Genomic DNA, 5,048 nt, shown 5'->3' with positions numbered 1-5,048 from the left:
CCAAATTCCACAAGACGTTATTCATCTTACTATTAATTAATTACTTTACTATTACTTTATTTCCACACGGCAAACCATTCAATTTTGAACAACACATATTTCGTAGAGCAGAAACAATCATATAATTATTATATAAATTTGTAATATTTTCCGCAGTTCCTATTCAATATACACACACACGCACATATATTCCTATTCAATACACACACAGACACACACTATATATATATATATATATATATATATATATATATATATATATATATATATATATATATATATATGGGTATAGGAGTCTTAGTGACATTAGATTGGAAATATAATATTGATTGTTCAAACGAAATACAATATCAGGAAAAATAGGGATAACATAGCAGCGGCACTGATGAGTTGTGATACAACGAAACAGGACTGTATGTCGATGACTACAAATATATATATATATATATATATATATATATAGTCCTTTCCGCATTGCTTTTGGCTTTTAAAACTTCCATATATATATATTTATATATATATATATATATATATATATATATATATATATATATATATATATATATATATATATGGAAGTTTTAAAAAGCCAAAAGCAATGCGGAAAGGACTGGAATCACAAGAGTAAAGAAAAGAAAAGAAAAAGAAAAAATAGACGGGCATGTTCAAGTAAAGAAATGCATAACTGTTTATTCACCAAGTTGTTGGTATGTCCGGTGTATATAAAGTCCGTCGGTGGTATGGTTTCATACCACTAAAGACAGTCGATGATAAGGGTTCATGCCTTGCTTATAAAAAATAAGTGACTTCCAGGCTTAGTTACAAAACGTTGGCGAATTAGATCTATCGATCACTCTATCAAAATTATAAGAACATTTCATAAGTTTTACCCATTTTTAATTACATGTGGTTTTAAACATGTTTTCCCTTTTACTTTTCGAGCTTTCGACTTAATTTTTATTGCTTTCTGATGCATGTGATTTACATATGCATATATTCACATGTTTAAATACGGCACAATCACGTTGACACACCGGTTCTCGCCAGATCATCGAAGTTTAGCAACGATTAGCCTGGACAGTACCAGATAGAAATGCAAGTCGCTTTATGTACCGCGCCGACTCGAAGAAGTTTCCAGATTGGTATCTGAGGGCGCGTTTAATTCACTGGGGAAGATACACCCCCGAATAAACTCAGATAGTGGGTGGGCGACAAAGCGGTACTCTACGTAATTGTGGAGCGGCAACCTGTTGCTAGATGTCTTCCTAAACCTGCAGCCAAGCACGTTTGCCGGAGCGAATGGCGACATCTGAAGTGTGAACAACACGATGTTGCGCCTTTGTAGCTGCGGCTAGCTAAATCTTAATGACTAAAATGTATACTCGTATCCGAGTTCTGCTTATGAACGGTGACGTGTGTACATTATTTTTTTTTTTTTTACAATGGGCGTGAATCATTTGAAATCGGAAGAAAAAATAATGCATTAAGGATGAATGGGTTTTCAATGAGGGTGTGTACAGGCAGAGAATACTTAGTCCCCTTGGCTTTCATTTCGTTGCAGGCTAGCCAGCGGTGGTAATTAAAACCGAGAAGGCGTGCAACTAAGCACTTAACCTTTAATTAATGTTGTCCACGTGTGACCCATAACATGGCGTTCTCTATGCTAACACACGCCAGTCAAAGATTTGTCAATCAAACAATTTAGAGAGTGCACAGTTGTATCCCGCGACAAATATACTTATTGATTTTGATACAAGATGATGATGATAATAATAATAATAATAATAATAATAATAATAACAAGTAGTAGTAGTAGTAGTAGTAGTAGTAGTAGTAGTAGTGGAAGAAGAAGAAGAAGAAGAAGAAGAAGAAGAAGAAGAATCAAAGGAATGACGGGAAAAATACAACGAAAAACACTCATGAAAACCAACCTGTGTAGAATCAATTTTTTTTTACATAAGTGGCACCACTTATCGAGGTTCATAGGCCACTCTAGGATAAGGATTAAAGGGTGTACAGTATCAAAATCATAGTAATCTTTAGTAGTGGATATTCGGTAAATGTGTTAACTTAAGTGGAGCGGCTCATCAAGAACTCGTTTGCATTGGACTTGAAGACGGCCATATTATAGCCAGCCGGAAAGCAGGAAAATGGAAGACAGGTCCACAGGCACACCGTTCTAAGACAGAAACTTTGTTCATTGAATCTATGATTCGGTCTAGGCACAGATAAAGAGCAGGGGAAATTATCGATAGCGTTTTCAGCTAGACGAGTGTTTCTCGTGAAAGTTTGGCGAGGGGGTATCATAGATTGGAGCTCGGGCAAACACTTTTTTATGAAAATGACGAAATTATTAGTACAAAGGCAACGTATATGTTTTAATGTACATTTACGTGCAGGACTTTGTGAAAATTCCGCGAGTGTAAAATTATCGCATTATGTTTCTTTTTAGCTGAATATTTTTTTAAATAAATGAAACCAATGCGCACTGCTGTTGTTCACGACCCGGTTTGAAAGCGATATCTCATTGGCATCTTCCGGGAGTTTACGATAATAGCCGAGAAGAACTGAATCACATTTTCCTGATATCAAAATAAAAACGAGGCTACGCTATAAAACAGGAAGTGTTCATAGAAAAAAAATCGATTTGATTGAAAAATTGGCGATTGTACCGTTTTCGGATGACACAATATAGAAGGTGAAACATTCGTTGATTCTAAGCGAATCCCGTGTAATGCCTGGTCTCCCTGCTAGTGATAATATTGAATAATATGAATATTTCATTATACTTTTAAATAGTTGTTATTTAAAAGCTTTAGTTACTTTATCAATCTCTATTCGTTATCTATAATTCTAAACTCTCACCACCTCATCTTTGAGTCAGTTATACACTCACGTTTTAATAGCTCTGTGAGTATTTAGAGCAAGAATAATTATTTCTCAACGAACTCGGCTCATGAGAAAAACACTATAAACACATATGTAAATTAGATTGTAAAATACAAAGTATTTGTCTTTCTATAAAAGATGAATAAAAAATAACACTATTAATAATATAGAAGAAAAACTTATTTGAAACTAAGAAAGATATCCGCGCTTCGCACGCGAGTTTACTGTATGCTCGAGCGTACAGCAAAGTCTCGACATTAATCTTTGACCTTGAACTTGAAAACCTCTAGGTCGACGATCATCAGCATACTAGTTTTGTTTATGATCGCCCCAGTATTGTGAGCTATAAGAGAGTATATGTACATAGGCTTTGACCTTAACCTTGGATCTTTATTTTGTAAAATGCTGTGCACCAGTCGTAGGTAGGGGACGATCATCATGCCAGGTTTGGTCTTGATCGGTGTAGTCATCTGGCCTGTAGAAGTGTCGTACGTACACACGCACACACACACAAACGCTACTGTATGTCGCATTTGGGCTGGTGCACCTGTTACTAGTCTCTCGCTGCTGGACAGGGTTCAAAAGAGAATCGCCAACCTAGTAGGTCCTGAACTGTCATTCAAGATTCAACCTCTGTCCCATCGATGAAATGTTGCATCACTCTACAGGTTTTTTAATGGCGGATGCTCTGACGAACCACGAGCCCTTGAATCCGCTCGATGTAAATACCTCTGACAAACCCGGCAATGAGCAAAATCCCACCCCTACACAGTAGAGATCCAAAGATGTAAAAAAGACTGTCTACTCTCATAGTTTCTTCCCCAGAACTGAAGGAGAGGTGTACGCACGCACACACACACACACACACACACACACAAAACGCTACTGCTTTATATATATACAATTTATACCTGAAAACTTTTTAAAATATAAAAATATGTTTTCGACTGCAATCAACTTCAAATAAATACGTGTAGTAGTTGCGATCGAACGGGCCATTTGTACATTCAGTAAATAATTCAACATATTTAATGTCTGACACATACATACATACGTTACTTAAGAGGAATTAATTCGACAATAACTCACCCAACATAAGTTAATATGTCATAAAAGCGAAGAACCATAGTACACCGACTGGGTTCATCATCACCTAAGGTTTACAAGTTAAGCGATTGTATCCATAGCCATGCGTATTGTTGCAACGTCTGGAAAGGAGCTGGTAAGAGTACGTTTTCCCTCCTAGACAAGGTATGAAACCGTCTTCAATATATAGTAGACGAGATTCTTTTCGCCTACCTAAGTATTCTTTTTAATACGGAGGAGACGTAACGAGTCTGTCGTTGCTTTACTGTTACTTTTATTGTTTGTGATGGATTAATCTTAAATATATGGTCCCCCCCTGAAGAACATTCGCACAAATAATTTTCTATGGCCTTTTGGCCAAGATCAAAGTGTAGTATCTGTTCCGGCAGATACTACACTTAAGATAATTTGTACCAGTCAACGGAGGGGAAACCCTCTATACTGGGACAATTATTATTTTTGGTAACCAGAGTGACCCCTTTTAGGGGAGCTGGTTTTTACCTCACATTAAAAACGGCCTTGTGCCTAATTTGCTCAGTGGGGGAGCAAATAAACACCATCTGTTCCGGCAGATACTGCAAGCAAAGACCAGATGTGGGGGAAACCCCACATACCTGACCTTTAACCAGCTCCCATTTCCCACCTATCTGGAGCTGGTCCCCTTTTTCCCTTCCCCCTCCCTTCACTCCTCACATTAAAAAACGGCCTTGTGCCTAATTTGCTCGGTGGGGGAGCAAATAAATACCATCTGTTCCGGCAGATACTGCAAGCTATGACTAGCTAGGACTAGCTATGACTAGCAAAGACCAGATGTGGGGGCAACCCCACATGCCTGACCTTTAACCAGCTCCCATTTCCCACCTCTCGGGAGCTGGTCCCCTTTTTCCCTTCTCCCTCCCTTCACTCCTCACATTAAAAATTGGCCTTGTGCCTAATTTGCTCGGTGGGGGAGCAAATAAATACCATCTGTTCCGGCAGATACTGCACTTAAGATAATTTGTACCAGTCAATGGAGGGGAAACCCTCTATACTGGGAACCGCCTGGGTAATACCTAGGAGGTCCACCCTCCCAG

General features: G+C 38.0%; 1 pseudogene; it reads left to right on the top strand.

Moving 5' to 3' along the window:
• The first annotated feature begins 4,310 nt into the window (after positions 1 to 4,310).
• Positions 4,311 to 4,457, top strand: LOC145244192 (U2 spliceosomal RNA; annotated as a pseudogene).
• The last annotated feature ends 591 nt before the right edge of the window (positions 4,458 to 5,048 follow it).

Source organism: Euprymna scolopes, chromosome 22, assembly GCF_053919585.1.
Source record: "Euprymna scolopes isolate OS-2025 chromosome 22, ASM5391958v1, whole genome shotgun sequence".
In the NCBI taxonomy this organism is placed as follows: domain Eukaryota; kingdom Metazoa; phylum Mollusca; class Cephalopoda; order Sepiida; family Sepiolidae; genus Euprymna; species Euprymna scolopes.
This window is presented reverse-complemented; position numbering and strand designations above follow the sequence as displayed.